The sequence below is a fragment of the Saccopteryx bilineata genome, chromosome 8, assembly GCF_036850765.1.
Source record: "Saccopteryx bilineata isolate mSacBil1 chromosome 8, mSacBil1_pri_phased_curated, whole genome shotgun sequence".
In the NCBI taxonomy this organism is placed as follows: Eukaryota; Metazoa; Chordata; class Mammalia; order Chiroptera; family Emballonuridae; genus Saccopteryx; species Saccopteryx bilineata.
In genome coordinates this window covers 70,842,106-70,860,211 of record NC_089497.1, presented here as the reverse complement: position 1 = coordinate 70,860,211, position 18,106 = coordinate 70,842,106, and the positions used below count along the sequence as shown (strand labels likewise).

Here is an 18,106-nt window from a genome sequence, read left to right as displayed (position 1 = left end):
CCATATGATTTAAAAATTGTGCTCCTTGATATTTTCACACAAAACCTGCACATGGATGTTTATAGTTTTATTCATAACTGCCAAAACTTGGAAGCAACCAAGATGTCCTTCAGTAATCAAATGGATAAATAAACTGTGGTACATTCAGACAATGGAATAGTATTCAGTGTTAGAATGAAATGAGCCATCAGATTGTGAAAAGACATGGAAGAAATTTAAATGCATAAATATTAAGTGAAAGAAGACAATCTGAAAAGGCTACTTAGTGGTGATAAAAAAGGAAATCTTACCTTTTGTGACAGCATGGATGGACCTGGAGAGCATTGCGCTAAGTGAAATAAGCCAGGCAGAGAAAGACAAGTACCATATGATTTCATGCATATATGGAATCTAATGATCAAAATAAACAAACAAGCAAAATAGAGACAGACTTATAGAGAGCAGGCTAACAGCTGTTGGGGGGGAGGAGGCTGGATGAGTGAGGTAGAGGGATTGAGCAAAAAAGGAAAACTCATGGACACAGACAACAGTGTGGTGATTGCAGGGGCGAGGGGTGTGGTAGGAGGGAATGGGAGGATAAAGGGCAATGAGTGGAGAACACACTATGGTATACAGAGATGTGTGGTAGAATTGAGCACCTGAAACCTGTATAATTATGTTAACCAGTGTCACCCCAATAAATTCAATTAAAAAAATGAAAAGGCTGCTTACTGTATGATTCCTATTATATAACATTTTAGAAAAGCCAGAACTATGGAGCCAGTAAAAAATATCAGTGTTGCCAGGGATTATGGGTGAAGGGGGAAAGAAAAGGTGGGCTCAGGATTTTTAGATCAGATTTTTAGAGCAGTGCAATTACTCTTTATTTTATTTTGAAATTTTTGTCCAAACCCATAAAAATACAACACGAAGAGTGAACTCTAATATAAACCAGGGACTTTCAGTGATTATGATGTGTCACTGTAGGTTCATAAATTCTAACAAATGCACCACTCTGGCAAGGTATGTTGATAATCGGGGAGGCTATGCATGTGTGGTGGCAGAGGACACATGGGAAATCTCTGTACCTTCTGCACAATTTTGCTGTGTACCTAAAACTGCTATAAAAAAATAAAGTCCACAAACTAGCAAATAGAAGATGAGTAAGTTCTACAGGTCTAACGCACTGCATAGTAATTATAGTCAACAATCCTATATTATGTACTTTAAAGTTGCCAAGAGACTAGATATTAAATATTCTTACCACAAAAAAAGAAATAATTATGTGATACGAGCCCTGGTGGGATCGCTAAGTGGATAGAGTGTTGTCTCCGCCCACCGAGGTCACAGTTGGATCTTGGGTCAGGGCACGTATGAGAAGCAACCGATGAGCACACAACTAAATGGAACAATGAGTTGATGCTTCTCTGTCTCTATCTCCTCTCCAATCCTCCCCACCTCAAATGAATGAAAAAAAAATTAAAGAATTATGTGACGTGATAGAGATGTTAGCTCTGGCTATAGTGATAATATCATGGCAATACATAAATGTATCTCATATAACAATTGTAAATATTCACCTTAAACTTCCACAATGTTGTATGTCAACTGTAGCTCAATTTAAAACAGCATTATAGAAAAAAAAATTAAGTCTCAAAATTCTGTAATTTCGGTTTGGAGATGATTATGAAGAGAATTTTTAAAAACGTTTCTCACACTCTTGCAAGAAGACACAAAATTTTGTCTTCTTTTTATCCCACTCTTTCCTATCCTACTACAGCTACCCTCTGACCTTACAGGCTCTAAAAATTAAAGGTCATGAGGGTTCCTCACTCTGGAGCCTAACAGAGAAAAAGAACCCACGAAAAGACAGATGGACGCAGATGACAGGATGTCTAAGGCGGCTGTAGACAGAGTAAACCCAGCCCAGGGGCGAGGAAGCAGAGACCATCCTCGAGGGGTACGCAGTCCGATTGGCCAATAGCGCCGCCTCTGTTTTTTGATTGGTCTGAGCGGTGACGCGCCTTCTCGAAAGCCGCGCTTGGGTTGCTTTTTTCTTGGTTCTGACCTGGACGGTGGCCAGAGGAGGACAAGAGACTTCTGTAACGGATTTAGGGACGATTTGGTTAGAGAGACACCTGAGCTGCAGAAGAGGTTGGGCTCCGGGGACATGGCGGCGGCCTTGTGATGACCGTGCTGGTGGCGACTGAGAGGAACTGGTGGCAGTGTGCCCCGAGCCTACTGTGCTGCCGCGGCCGAGGTAACGCTGTGCTGGTGGGTGGGGTTGCATCCCTGCCCAGGCGCAGGGCATGTGCTGTTCGGCAGAAGAGATGCTTAGGTCCCCGAAGGTCTGGAGGAGGAGGACAACAGGAAAGAATCTGCGTGTCAGGAAATTCTACTTTCAGTTACACCTCCGAGAGGGAGCCCTCTTACAGCCACCACTTTCCCTTCTTCCCCTTCTTCTCCTTCTTCCCCTTCCTTACATGCACCCTTCAGCCTGCTGTTTGCCTCAGTTTCTCCATTTATGAGGTGGGGAATGCTCCGGGCCTGTAATCCTTTATGCTTTCCTCCCCAGGGCAGCAAAAATAGGGTTGCCAGATTTAGCAATAAAAATGCTGGCTAGTTATATTTAAATTTCAGATAAACAACATATAATCTTTTAGTATAAATATGCCCCCAATATAAAGTAAAATTGAAATATAAAACATTATTTGTTATTTGTAATGAGGCCAGGACGCAATAAAAGCCCATTTCCGTTCTGCTGCCCTTGGTCAGTGTGCAATTCAAAGAAAGACTCGTGGGGAATTTTTTCTCATTGTTGGAATGAATCTAGTTAACAAAAGCAAATTTATCTTTCAGAAGGGCTAGAGAGTTGTTTTATATTCAAGTTCTCCACTGTGGCATTTACCTTACATTGTTGGGAAGAAATAACTATTAAACTGTCAAAGAATATTTATATGCTATATAATGTTGAAAGTATGTTTTATATATTAAGTCACAATGGCATATCATTTGGTTGTGATGTTAGTGGAGAATGTTATATTCATATTATTGCAGGAGATCCATACATCACTGCAAAGGTTGGATGGCAGCAGTGTAGTGTATAGAAGCTAACAGCTTAAAATCTGGGATGAGACACACCAGGGTTTAAAGCCGAGCTCCATCTTTTTGATAGCAGTAAGCAAGTTACATAATCTCTCTGGGCCTCAATTACCTCTTCTTTGAAATGGAGATGATAATAATTGTCATGGGATTTTATATTAAATCCTTGTCAAGTGTTGGGATGTGGAAAGTACTTAATTAATTTTAGCTATTATTAGCCATTATAAGTGTGATTCTTTGACATAAATAATTGGATAATTATTAAATTTTTAAATTTTAAGGTGAAAAACATCAAGAATATCATGGATATCTTGAATTTCAGCAAAAAGAAACATACTGTTCAATAATAATTAAAGCAAACATTTTACACTATAACAATTTTACCAAATCAAATACCTGTAAGCTGGGCTAATATAATATTTATATATCTGTATCTTTCATTGCTCCCATGTACAATTTTATATATTTTCTTTTTTTTTTTTTTGCATTTTCTTTTCTGAAGCTGGAAACAGGGAGAGACAGTCAGACAGACTCCCGCATGCGCCCGACCGGGATCCACCCGGCACGCCCACCAGGGGGCGACGCTCTGCCCACCAGGGGGCGATGCTCGGCCCATCCTGGGCGTCGCCATGTTGGGACCAGAGCCACTCTAGCGCCCGGGCCATCTTTGCTCCAATGGAGCCTCAGCTGCGGGAGGGGAAGAGAGAGACAGAGCCTCAGCTGCGGGAGGGGAAGAGAGAGACAGAGAGGAAGGCGCAGCGGAGGGGTGGAGAAACAAATGAGCACTTCTCCTATGTGCCCTGGCCGGGAATCGAACCCGGGTCCTCCGCACGCTAGGCCGACGCTCTACAGCTGAGCCAACCAGCCAGAGCCTATATATTTTCATTTTTATTGTGTTATATATAAAGAGAAAGAAACATTACTAGCATCAAAAATGACTACAGGATTATGGTTAAAGTAAGAAAATGGGTTTATAATCAGTGGCTGTTTGTAATGAGGTAGACTGAGTATGTTTTAAAAATTAGAGGTCAAGCTCTGTAGGATTTTTATATTTTTTTGTATATTGTTTTATGTCCTTAGTGTTTACAGTGGTAAAGTAGTTTACTTACAAACTATGCCGTGAAATTCCTCTTAGGAACTTTTCTCATTTTTTTTCTCCAAAAACTTGGAAAACCTCTTTACTATCTAGAAAAGGATATGGTGGCTGACCTGTGGTGGTGCAGCGGTTAAAAGCATCAACCTGGAATGCTGAGGTTGCTGGTTTGAAACCCCAGGTTTGCCTGATCAAGGCACATACGGGAGTTGATGCTTCCTGTTCCTCCCCACCTTCTCTCTCTCTCAAAATAAATAAATAAATAAATAAAATGAATAAATAAAAGTCTTTAAAAAAATGGAATTAGAACAATTCAAGTTCTAATTTTTGCAACGACTGTTATTACCCAAGTGATCATGAACAAGTTACTTAACAAATATGAGCTTTGGTTTATGTGTAATTTCATAACAAAAACCTACTTCCTCACCCCCAAGGTTTCTAAATGCTATCAATTATTAATCTTTTTTTAAAGACTTTATTTATTCATTTTAGAGAGGAGAGAGAGAGAGAAGGGAGGAGCAGGAAGCATCAACTCCCATATGTGCCTTGACCAGGCAAGCCCAGGGTTTTGAACCAGTGACCTCAGCGTTCCAGGTCAATGTTTTATCCACTGCGCCATCACAGGTCAGGCAATGCTATCAATTATTATTAGCTATTATCCACTAGAGAAAACTTCAACTGTGGATGCATCCAACTGTTTGTCTTTGTGCCTGCAGCAAACCTCCCAGAAGAGCTGGAGAAACTTTATACTGGGAAGACTTGGTGCTAAAGTTAATCCATGGTAGTCAACTTCACCTGGAATTTCAGCACTGCACTGCAGACCTATTTCTCTAGCTGTCTCATTCCGTTTTATGCAACTGCTGTATCAAATCCTCGTCACTCTTTCCAAACTCTGGTATCCTTTACAAGCCATTCTCAGCAAATGATCTATCTCAATGTTACTGAGAAAACAGAATGCCTGAGCTGAGCTTCCTGCCAGCAAATCTGCCCATCCACCTTCATCTGCACACATCCAACCTCCATCAAAATCTAGTCCCTTTGTGCATACTCTGGGTCCTTTCCCTCTCACCATCTCAGGGATCTCTACCACCAGTTATCCCTTCTGTCACCTTCATGGCTAAGCACTCCCTCTGTACTAAATTCTTTCCACCAGCATTTAAATATTCTGCAGTCTCTCCCTTCTTCCGGGAACAGTTTAACTCCCCACTCTTCATCGTACCTAACACACTCTTTCTTTTCTCATTTATAATCAATATTTAACAATGGTCTGTCCTGCCAAAGGTATTTCTTTACCTCCCATCCCTTCTCAACCCATTTCTATAGTGGTTCTATACTCACCCCTCCACTGAAACTGTTCCTGCTAAGGTCACCAGTAACTTCCTTGTCCCTAAAATTCAACGGACCCCTGATCTTTTAGCAACACTGAACACTGTAGACCGGTGTTCCAGCAAACAACAGCATGGAGATCAAATCTAGCTTCAGCATGTTTTTAATGGCCTGTGAACTAGGAGTAGGTTTTACATTTTTAAGTTGTTAAAGAAAAACACTATATGTGACAGAGATTCTACTGTCTGCAAAGCCTAAAATATTTACTAGTGGGCCCTTTAGAAATAAATTCTCCTTTCAGAAATAATTTCTTCTCTTGGCTCCCACATCCCCTTGTAAGTCTAGTTTTCCTATTTCTCTTCTTTTGGTGAATTACCAGGCCCTTTACATATTGAAATTTCTCAGCACTTACATTGGAAGCAAGCTCTTCTCACTGAATCCTCTGGATCTCATCTACTCCTATAGCTTTGTTGAAAACTCCCAAATTTCTATTTCTAACTCAAATTTTCTTCTGAGCATCATACATGTGTATTCAGCTCTCTACTCAACATCTTTACTCAGTGTGCTACAGGTACCCCAAACTCAATATATTTGAGATTAAACTCACAGTCCTGTACTAATCCATTTCCTGCGACTTTCACAACTCAGTAGATTATAGCATCATTGCTTATAAAGTTAATGCCAGAAATTTGGGAGTCTGAACATTTCTCTCTCTCTTCCCCAGTCTTGTTCCACCCGCATCTAAGCAGTCACCAAGTGCTATTTCTTTTTTTTTTTTTTGTATTTTTCTGAAGCTGGAAATGGGGAGAGACAGTCAGACAGACTCCCGCATGCGCCTGACCGGGATCCACCCGGCACGCCCACCAGGGGCGACGCTCTGCCCACCAGGGGGCAATGCTCTGCCCCTCCGGGGCATCGCTCTGCCGCGACCAGAGCCACTCTAGCGCCTGGGGCAGAGGCCAAGGAGCCATCCCCAGTGCCCGGGCTATCTTTGCTCCAATGGAGCCTTGGCTGCGGGAGGGGAAGAGAGAGACAGAGAGGAAGGAGGGGGTGGGGGTGGAGAAGCAAATGGGCGCTTCTCCTATGTGCCCTGGCCGGGAATCGAACCCGGGTCCCCTGCACTCCAGGCCGACGCTCTACCGCTGAGCCAGCCGGCCAGGGCCACCAAGTGCTATTTCTTATATTGCCTACATATTTTTAAATCTAATTCTTTCTGCCTAACACCACTGTACCCATAAATCAAAACCACCATCATCTCTTGCCTGGTCAAATGCTTTACCCTATGTGGTCTTCCTATTTCTCTCTTTTTAAAAACAGTTTTTTTATTGGAATATAATTTACATACCGTAAAAGTTACACTAAGATGTATGATTTCATGATTTCCAATATATATTCACAAGGTTCAAATATCACTATCTAATTTAAAGAATATTTTCATCACCGCAAAAGGAAACCTCAGACCCATAAGCAGTTGCTTTCCATTCTCCCCTTAACTCAGTTTCAGTAACCGCTGTTCTACTTCCTGTCTCTGGGTCGGCCTCTTCTTGACACTTCATGTAAAGGCAATCACACAATATGTGGTCCTTTGGCCTGGCTACTTTACCATCCCAGAATGTTTTCAAGGTGTATCCACATTGTAACATATGAGTATTTCATTCTTTTTATGGCTGGACATTATTCTATTGTATGGACATACTCCATTTGATTTATCCATTTTTCAGTTGATGGACATTTAGGTTGTGTTTTTATTTTTGCTCATTATGAATAAAGCTTCTATGAACACCTGTTTACAAGTTTTTGTGTGGACATAGAGGAATGGGATTGCCATTCATATAGTAACTCTGTTTAATATTTTGAAGAACTGTCAAACTATTTTCTAAAGTGGCTGTACCATTTTACATTCCCATCAGCAATGTACGAGGATTCCAATTTCTCTACATCCTTGCCAGTACTTATTGAGAAATATTGACTTCTAGAGTTCTTTCTTTCTCCTTATTTGTGTGTGTGTGTGCGCGCGTGCGCACGCTTTCTTTGTCTATATTGATGCCAGGATAATACTGGCCTCGTAAAATGAATTGGGAAGTATTTCCTTCTGCTTTCCGGAAGAGATTGTATAAACTTGATGTTAATTCTTGGTAGAATTCTTCACTGAAAAATATCTGGGCCTGAAGATTTCTTTTTTGGAAGTTTTAATTACACATTTATCTTTTTTAAATGGTTATAGGAGTATTTAGATTATTTATTTCATGTTAGTTGTTTTGGTAAGTTTTCAAGGAATTAATTCATTTCTTTTAAGTTGTTAAATGTTTGAGTTTGAATTTATGAGGAATCGTTGAAATTATTTTATTAGTATATCTTTTTCTTTTTTTCTTAGAGAGACAGAGGAAGGGGAAGAAATGAGAAGTATCAATTTGTAGTTGTGGCACTTTAGTTGTTCATTGATTGCTTCTCATATGTGCCTTGACCAGGGGACTCTAGCCAAGCCAGTGACCTTTGGGCTCAAGCCAGCGGCCTTGGGATCAGGTCAATGATGCCATGCTCAAGCTGGCAAGCCTGCGCTCAAGCCAGCGACCTTCAGGTTTCCACCCTGGGACCTCAGCATCCCAGGTTGATGCTCTGTCCACTGTGCCACCGCCAGTCAGGCCATATTAGTATATTTCTAAAATGGGCACATGGTCATACAATAAGTATAGGTGACAAAAATATGTAATTTTGCAGAGTAAATCTAGAATTTATGGAAATAACACAGACTGTTTCTGAAATGCACAGCATTTCTGTTTTTTTCTTCTATGTTCTTAAATTTAAGGCATAAAAATATACCAAGTCTTGAAAATTTCTAGTAAGTATATCTTAAAGTGAGATTTATTTAAAGTGATTTTTTTTCACATCCAAGAACTGAGCCTGAGATAGAGCTTCCTCTCTCACCTGACTCAGGTCTGCTCAGTTGTCACCAATTGAGGGAGTCCTTCCCTGGCCTCCCATTTGAAATAGGGCTCCTATGTACTTGCTTACTGTCTGTTCCCTCACTAGAAAGTAAGCTCTGTCAGGGCAAGGACTGTATTTTGTTCCCCTGCTGTGTCCAACAGTGTCTAGTATCTAGAAAGTCCTAACTATCTGGTTATTACATAAATGCTTAATTCAGGTTCACATAACTGGTGATACTTTTGGTCCTGTTTATTGGGGTGCCCTTGGATTAGCCTGTACATTTCTCATTTCTCATATCAAGGTGTAAAATTCAAATCTTAAATTTTAAAAGAAGCTCCTTTGAGGTTATCTAACCCAAGACCCTTCAGAGTAGCAATCCTGCCTGCTGTGTACAGGCCTGTTCTGTGGGAGTGTTCTGAGTGACAAGGCTTATTACTCACAGCTTAGTGCTATTCTAACGTAAGCCACTCACTGTTTCCACCCCACTACTCGGCGACCTCCTTGCCTTACCATAATTCAATTTCGAATCCTGCATGTCCATAGTTTAGTACAGCACATGGCCTGTAAGCATTTTTCCTGAAAATGATATTTCACCATCCATTAGATGTGGTAAAGAGGCTGTGCTTCTTCCCGATTGTCAGGCTGTGCGCCACAGTGACTTCTTACTCCACCCATCAGATCACCCAGTTTGAGGCTGGAAATGAGCACACACGAATCTTCCAGTATCACGGTGATTAAACTCCTCTCAAAGGGCCTCAGCCAGAGTGTTCTGCCAGGCAGCCCTGGGTCTCATCCTCAAGGAGAAAGCTGGGACCAATACTTTCAAAGTTCAGACATGACACAAGGTAGAGAATGCTTTTTTGTTTCCTGATTATCAAGTTTTCTTAAGTTGATTATCACGGTTTCTTTTGAAGCCTCATAGGAACATACCTCTTTGACTTCATTTCCTGATGATGTGTTTTATGACCAAGTAGAGATCTCCACACATCATGGATGCACCCATAGAGGCTGAATTGTCTCCCTAATGTCGTAGAAGTGGGTCTCTTTCCCCCACGCACTGGGTCTTCCTGCACCTGGTGCTGATCCCTTCCTATTCATTTAGCTCGTCCCTTCTCATGGTCCACCTGCCGTATCCTCTGTACCTGCCTCAACTTTACTGGACACTGTGACTAGATGTGGATCTCTGCCCAGGTGGGCTGGCTCATGGTTTCTCCTTCTAACTCACACCCTGGAGCCTCAGATGCCTTTGATTTCCCCGTGACTATTTCCTCTTAATCATCCTGTGATTGAGTGTTTGTTTACCTGGAGACCTCATCACCTTCTAGTATCATAGAGCTGAGCACAGGAAAGACCACGACGGATTGGCCGCCACATGCATGTATTGTCCCTACCCCCACACCTTATCATATCTACTAAATTGTTGCCCAACTCTTCCTAAGACCTCAGGATGCCAGCAGTCTGTTACCTCATGAAGTAGTTTAGTAGTTTCATTGAGCTCTCTGTTAGAAAGTTCTTCCATCTAAATTGAGCCAGAATATGTGATCTCCCAAGTAACCCTCGTAATTTTTACTCAGGTTAATTCTGACCTTTAGAGCAAAACAGGAAAAAACCTAATGTATTCATCTCATATTTAAGAGTGTTCATTTCCAAATTCATTAATAAATTCTCATTGAATGCCTGTTGTGTCATCTTTTCTTTTTTAAAAACATTTTTTAATTTATTTATTGAGTTTAGAGAGAGAGACAGAGAGGCAGAAACATCGACCTGTGCCTGCATGTGCCCTGACTGGGGATCAAACCCACAACCTGTGCACAAGGGCCATGCTCCAACAAACCCAGTTATCCGCCAAGGCTGTCGTCTTTCTTTCATCTTTTTATGGTAAATAAAAAACAGCTGCATTTTTCACAAGGGATTCTTGGCCCTGAACAAACTTAGTATAAAGTGGTCTGTTCAGAACTTTCTTTTTAATTATTGTACATCCTTGCACAGAGTTTTTGTTTCTAATTAAACAGTAACTGGCAGATAAGGTTTTCAGGGCTGCATCTCAACAGACTGAGTGCCCTTTGTGTAACTGTTAGGTTTAAGTGCAGTTTTGCAACATGAAAACTGCCGTGATCTATAATTAGTTGGGAATCTTCATTGGGATATATCTGATGCATGCTGTAATTGGGGAGGGGGAAATTCCCCTTCTATCCTTGAGTTCTTATTGCTGGACTAATAATAAAATTGACAGAAGACCAGATTAACAGGGGGAAAAGCTATTTAATATGTGTGCATGTAGGTCATCAGGGGTACTTTGAGAAATAATGAACCAGCCAGCTTTTTATACTTTTTATACTTTTTTTTTTTTTTTTTTTTTTTTTACAGAGGCAGAGATAGACAGGGACAGACAGGAACGGAGAGAGATGAGAAGCATCAATCATCAGTTTCTCGGTTGCGCGTTGTGACTTCTTAGTTGTTCATTGATTGCTTTCTCACATGTGCCTTGACTGTGGGCCTTCAGCAGACCGAGTAACCCCCCGCTGGAGCGAGTGACCCAGGGTCCAAGCTGGTGAGCTCTTTGCTCAAGCCAGATGAGCCCGCGCTCAAGCTGGCGACCTTGGGGTCTTGAACCTGGGTCCTTCCGCATCCCAGTCCGACGCTCTGTCCACTGCGCCACCACCTGGTCAGGCTTTTTATACTTTTATAGACAAAGAATATATTTGTGAAGAATTGACAAGACAAAGAAATTTAGGTTTGGGTGCTCACTAGTGAGGAATCTAAATAGAGTTTGGGTAGTAAGTTAGTAAAGGGGGAACAGATTTATTTATGGAAGCTTTCTGGTCCTGGATTCCTTAACTTTATTGATTAGAGTGCCTCCCTTAGCTCCCTGCAGCAGGGGGCCAGCGTACTTTAACTGCAGAGATTTGTTTCCTGTATTCAAGGCAACAAACCAGTGCAGCAGGATCTTCTACCAGCTGCTTGTCAAGTAACTTGAATTCAAAGTAATCAATATGCCACTGTGGGATATTTTGGGGTGACCTGCCCTGGGCCCCAACACTATTATCAAAGCTCACTGCTATATTAACTATAAAATTACACTTTTTTTTTTTTTTGTATTTTTCTGAAGCTAGGAACGGGGAGAGACAGTCAGACAGACTCCCGCATGCGCCCGACAGGGATCCACCCAGCACACCCATCAGGGGACGACGCTCTGCCCACCAGGGGGCGATGCTCTGCCCCTCCAGGCGTCGCTCTGTCACGACCAGAGCCACTCTAGCGCCTGGGGCAGAGGCCAAGGAGCCATCCCCAGCGCCCGGGCCATCTTTGCTCCAATGGAGCCTTGGCTTCGGGAGGGGAAGAGAGAGACAGAGAGGAAGGAGAGGGGGAGGGGTGGAGAAGCAGATGGGCGCTTCTCCTGTGTGCCCTGGCCGGGAATCAAACCCGGGACCTCTGCATGCCAGGCCGATGCTCTACCACTGAGCCAACTGGCCAGGGCAAAATTACGCTTTTCTTAACAAAGCTGTAGGATCAAAGCTTAAGATCAAGGCTGTATAAGACACAGTTTCCTATTGAAAAGATACTCATTTTTAAAGGGAATAATAACCAGTGAATACATATCAGAAAAATTTGCCTTGGAGCTGTGAACACAGAGCTCGTTTCACTACTCACATGGTTACACATAGAAGAATAATCTAGGAAATGTTCGTTTTAGTTCTTTAATTATCTAGATGGTATCTTTAAGAAGCTGAGGATCCCAAGTCTGACAAGGCACAAAAATCTAATTAAAAATTAGATACTTAAAAGGATTTTACCTTGAAGCAGTTTGATTAGTTGTAAACTCGAGTGATTCTGTGTCATGCTGTGTGAAAGTTGTTTGCAGACCAGCATTTGTGAAAGTATATGTGAACAGTTGAGCCCTTAGCCACGTATGTTAGAAGTCATTTGACAGTCATCATTTCCACAACATAATAATTTACAGTTTTTGACTTTTAGATCCAAAAGGTAATTCTGGCACTTGAATGCTATCTGGGAGCAACTTGTCATGCCTGCTTTGTGGAATCGATGTTCAAAATGAAATGCAAACAATGCACACTGTTGCAGCACATACTGGTTATTGATCCTCTAGGAAGAACGAGATGTGTTAAATTGAAGATATCTTTGTAAGTATTACGATATTTTTCCTAAGGCATTTTTTTAAACCAGTGATATGTGGGGATATGAGAAAGAAAAATAATTAGCCTCATTGTATAAGCCAGTTGCTATGATGACTATCTAGAGGTGATACTAAGACTTTTCTTTAATAGACTTAATTTTTTTAGAATTGTTTTAGGCTTACAGACAAATTGAGAAGATGGTACAGAAAGTTCCCATATACCTCACACCAAGTTTTGCATATTATTAACATCTTACATTATTATGGTATATTTGTTAAAATTAATAAACCAACATTGATACATTATTATGAACTGAAGTCCAGAGTTTATTCTTATTCCCTTAGTTTTTACCCCTCTTTTCTGTTCCAGGATCCTACCCAGGTTACCACATTACACTTAATTGTAATGTTTCCTCTTAACTATGACAATTTCTCAAATTTCCTTTGTTTTTGATGACCTTGACAGTTTTGAGGAGTATTGATTCGATAGTGTGTAGAATACCTTAGTATTGAAATTTGTCTGATCTTTTTCTTCAGGTTAGACTTGGGTTAGAGGCTTTTGGGAGGAAGATCACAGAGTAAAGTGCCATTTCCTCATTACACCAGGGTCTGACTGTTGATGCTGACCTTGAGCCCCTGGCTGAGGTAGTGTTTGTGAGGTTTCTCCACTGTGCAGCTCCTCTTCCCCTTCCTGTTCCATACCAGCGTCTTCAGAAGGGACTCTCTATGCACAACCCACACTAAAAAGTAAAACTTATTTTTTATTTTATTCTTTAATTGAATTTATTGGGGTGACATTAGTTCACAAAACTATAAGGTTTCAAGTGTACAATTCAGCAAAACACATGTGCATACTGCATCGTGTGCCCATCCCCCAAGCAAAGTGTCTTTCTGTCTCCATTCTTCCCCCTTGCCCCCTCCACCAGCCCCACACCCCCCTTTCATCTGGCTGCACCACATGTTGGCTATGTCTATGTGTTATGTAAATATGTTCATTTTTTAATTTCCCAAAATGGATCAGATGCTTGTTTGGGATGAAGCAAATAAATATGTCGAGACAAGGGATCAAATCCATGAGATTTATAAGAAATTAAACTTAATATTCAGGTGTGACATGATTTTTTTGTCGTGGCAGGTTGGGTTAATTTTTACAATATAGCTGTGAAGTGCTATATTGTTTTTTCCCCTGCTGAAAGCAATTGTTTCCTACAATCTCTGTCTGGCTCATTTCTGTAGTAAGACAGGGACGCTTGGTCTCAAACATTATTCTTCCAAATAGTATTATGAAATCTGCGTAACTGATATGTCAACATAGTCAGTCATTGTCTCTTTTTAAGGTTGCTGCATTCTGCCTGATGTCAATCCGTCTGTTACAGGTAATCAGTTCATGAGATTCCATTTTATATTCTGGTGAAGAAGGAAGAATTGACCCTTGAAAGGGTCTATGTTTTATAATAATTTTGAAAGAGGATAATGTTTTTCTAATTGTATACCTAAAACTTATAGCCAGGATTTTTTTTAACTTTCTTATTTAAGCTCTGTCCTGAAATAGCAGAACATAGTATCATGTCTAAGTATTTGTAATAAAGCTGGTAAACACAAGAAGAAAAACAACAGTACCAGATAGTAGAAAAACTAAGATGAACCTCTTTTTTTAAATCCAGAATACTTTGTTCTAAGATTTGGTGCAATAATATCTGTATTTAGGCAGAATTTATAGAATGAATTTCACTTAGTCTCTTCCAATGATAAGGATGAGAGTTAGAAATCAAATGGCTTTTTATTGTGGCACTGATATGAATTAACATTTTTCTGAAATACTGTAGGGAAGGAAATTGTACGTTCTTTATGAGAGACCAACAAGTACATAGGCTGTTCTTTTTTTAAAATTTATTTATTAATTTTAGAGAAGAGAGACAGAGAAAGAGAGAGAGAGAGAGAGAGAGAGAGAGAAGGGGGAGGAGCAGGAAGCATCAACTCCCATATGTGCCTTGACCAGGCAAGCCCAGGGTTTTGAACCAGCGACCTCAGCGTTCCAGGTCGATGCTTGATCCACTGCGCCACCACAGGTCAGGCGCATAGGTTGTTCTTTTTCAGAACACAGGGCAAAGAGTAGACTGGCTTCTGAAAAAAATATTGTATGTGCTGGAATTTCCATTTCTGATGTGATAGGAGTGGCTATTCCCCAGTACTGTAATTATAACACTGTTAATATATAATTGATTCCTTAATAAACTGAAGCAGGATCTAGTTACAACGTAGCTGTGAAGTGCTATGTTGTCTTTGCCCCTGCTGAAAATAAAACTGTTTCCTTTCTAGCCCTGTGGCCATGTGCAGTAGGTGCAGTAGCCACAAGGGATGTATGGTCTCACACATGGTTCCCAGCTTGAACGCCGAGTCGACCAATGACTCCCGAGCATTAAGTCTGTTAATGTTTTGCAGGTGGTGACAGAAAGAGACATTATCAAGAAGGAATTCAGATAAGGGACAAGCCACATTTTGATTACAGTGACTTATTGGCAGTTCAATTCCTTATTTAACTATTAGTTATCTCCCAAAAGTTGGTTTTGAGGGGAAGATTTTAAGTTGTATGTCAGTTCAAGCTGCGTGGGGAGGGCGGGGGTAAAGATCACACTCCACAGTGAGCTCTGTGCTGTCTGTCAGTTCAAGCTGCGCGGGGAGGGCGGGGGTAAAGATCACACTCCACAGGGAGCTCTGTGCTGTCTGTCAGTTCAAGCTGCGTGGGGAGGGCGGGGGTAAAGATCACACTCCACAGTGAGCTCTGTGCTGTCTGTGCAGTTCAAGTTGTGTGGGGAGGGTGGGGGTAAAGATCACACTCCACAGTGAGCTCTGTGCTGTCTGTGCAGTTCATTATTGTTTCATGGCCAGAACAGTGCACAGCAGTTGATTTTGAATCAGATTGTGAGTATGTACTATTATGACTCAGGCTCATGATTTTTATGTACAACTAGTGTCTGTGCTTATAAACTGATCTGCCCACTACTTGTGAAAACAGTATTCTTAGATGAGTGTCATCTTCATTGAACTACTTGCTTTTATTCCAGTGAAGTCAAGTTCTGTATCACTTTCCAAGTGGGATTTTGTCAGGCATACAACCTCGAAAATCTGATAAATGAATCAGGAGAATAATTTTATCACTTAGTAACATGCTAAGATGTATTTAAATTTTACTCTGGGAAGATTTGTGGTTGGTTAGAAGACAGTAGGAAAGCAAATGTGTGAAATTAAAAGTCCAGATTTTGGACTTACTATTCAAAGGAAAAATCAATAATGTTGTTAGATCTTGTCTTAACTCGCACCTTTTTTTTTTTTTTGTCATGTTACTCAAATCTTGTGTTTTCTTGGTGATTCCTTTATAACTGGAATTTTCTCAGCATTTTCTAGCTTCAAATTGTATTGATCTTGGCATAGGTATAGTGGCTTTATCATTAAATAAACTGAATTATGTCCTGCTACTAATATAAAAATAACTTTGCTTAAAAATATTAATTAATTGATAAGAATAGGTGACAAAGTGGTGCTCAGAAATGGCATTGGCCTGATTTGGGACACAGATTCATTTCTGATTGGTTCTATTATGTGTTTTGGTGGAGAGCTGTGGTGGTAAACATATTTCAGTCATTTGTGTTACAGTGTAGGAGGTGATCAGAAAACAGTGATAAATATGGGTTACCATGGAAGAGTTTGGGAGCTCCTCCCATCCCATATACTGGAAAAGTTTTTTTTTTTTTTTTTTCTGTATTTTTCTGAAGCCGGAAATGGAGAGAGACAGACAGACTCCCGCATGCACCCGACCGGGATCCACCCGGCACGCCCACCAGGGGGCAACGCTCTGCCCCTCCGGGGCGTCGCTCTGTTGCGACCAGAGCCACTCTAGCGCCTGGGGCAGAGGCTGAGGAGCCATCCCCAGTGCCCGGACCATCTTTGCTCCAGTGGTGCCTCGGCTGTGGGAGGGGAAGAGAGAGACAGAGAGGAAGGAGAGGGGGAGGGGTGGAGAAGCAGATGGGCGCTTCTCCTGTGTGCCCTGGCCGGGAATCAAACCCAGGACTTCTGCACGCCAGGCCGACGCTCTACCACTGAGCCAACCGGCCAGGGCCAACTGGAAAAGTTTTAAGTATTGGGTCAAGTCTGTCCAACAGAACTTTCTGCAGTTATTTGTGCTGACCAATGGGCCACACATGGCTATTGAAATATGGTTAATGTAACTGAGGAACTGAGTTTTCTATTTTAATTAATTTAAATTTAAATAGCCACATGTGACTAGTGAGTATTCTATTGAGCAGCATAGTCCTGAATAATTCTTAACATTATAGAGTTTATATTTGCAATTTATAGTTCCAATCTGTGTCAAAATGGATTACATACTGTTCTTTTTATTTTGCCCCTGGCGTTTACATCCGTCCCAAGCTGACGCCTGCTCTTGGCCCACTTTGGTATGAATTTAATTTCAGTGCCCCAAACACAATACTGTTATCTGCTTTATAAATAATAATGCCCAAGATGCCTAATAGAATCTGATCTTGCAGCCAGACTATTCTTTTGCACTAGCCTACAAAAGAAATCGTTTCTTTCCCCCCAGATACTGTGATTAGCATCTAGCGCTCTGATTACACATACTCTGTGTACAATCTTGGCAAATAAGCAGCAACTGATGGTTAAGAAGTAGCTCAAATTGTTAGTAGTTCATGTAGTGTTTAGTAAGTAATAGTCCGATGAATAATTTTTCTTTTGTTCAGAATTGGCAGTAGGAAGAACATTGGGCGGAAAGCTGTGGCCTTAATTAAGCATTGAAGAAGACAAGAAGATTCTTCACGAGATTAAGACTCTGCCACTGAATGGGGCTGACTGATTTAATTTCTGGGATGAGATAGTTTTGAATGCAGAACTCATTGTTGCTGAATAGGCATTCACAACATGCACTGTACTCTTTCTTTGGAAATATTAGAATCTTCTCTCAATACTCATAACAGATCAAAAATACAGGTTTTGATAGGAAGTGACTTCAGTTGTGAGCTCTGAGGAAAGTCATTGGCTTAATCCTCTTTCAAGTTAGGCTGTTGGGGTTGGGTATGAAAGACGAGGTTGTAAAAATCTTTCTTCGAAGTTTATTTCCTAGTTTTATAAAAATAGTTATACTGAGTTTTCTATCAGTTAATAGTATATTTGTGGACTGAAATATATGTGCTGTATAAAAGCAGCCAATTACATTCAATCAGTATATATATCTGCCTTTATTGTGTTAGTCATCAGACTGAATAGAATAAATTTTAAAACAAATTTTTAAAGAAAATATTTTAATTCATTTTGTTTGGTATTGTGTTTTTATTCAGCAAGGCATTTTATTACTGGTAAGCATGAACTAGAGTCTTTCTCTAAGCACTAACAATCATATCCTAGGGTTAAATCCAGAAAAATTTTGATATTGAATGTTTAATAAATAACAATAAAATATATTTTTCTTTAAAGTTGTTTGGTTGTTATTCTTTAAGATTTGTACTTTTTGTCATAACTTCTTATTTTCAAAA

The 18,106-nt window shown here is 40.6% G+C and overlaps 1 long non-coding RNA gene, 2 other non-coding genes and 1 pseudogene across 4 annotated transcripts; all 4 read left to right on the top strand.

Annotated features, from left to right (window-relative positions):
* The first annotated feature begins 2,028 nt into the window (after nucleotides 1–2,028).
* Nucleotides 2,029–17,972, top strand: LOC136311904 (uncharacterized). 2 transcript variants are annotated; one of them, XR_010726845.1, is made up of 4 exons: nucleotides 2,029–2,239; nucleotides 12,401–12,567; nucleotides 13,898–13,936; nucleotides 17,318–17,972. It is a non-coding gene; the product is annotated as an uncharacterized lncRNA (long non-coding RNA). The 2 variants fall into 2 exon arrangements; XR_010726846.1 differs by lacking the exon at nucleotides 17,318–17,972 and adding an exon at nucleotides 15,003–15,212.
* Nucleotides 13,694–13,824, top strand: LOC136312371 (small nucleolar RNA SNORA63). The gene has a single exon (XR_010726966.1). It is a non-coding gene; the product is annotated as a small nucleolar RNA SNORA63 (small nucleolar RNA).
* Nucleotides 14,082–14,256, top strand: LOC136312419 (small nucleolar RNA SNORA81). Its single transcript, XR_010727001.1, has one exon. It is a non-coding gene; the product is annotated as a small nucleolar RNA SNORA81 (small nucleolar RNA).
* On the top strand, nucleotides 14,799–14,936 carry LOC136312372 (small nucleolar RNA SNORA63; annotated as a pseudogene).
* Nucleotides 17,973–18,106: the final 134 nt, after the last annotated feature.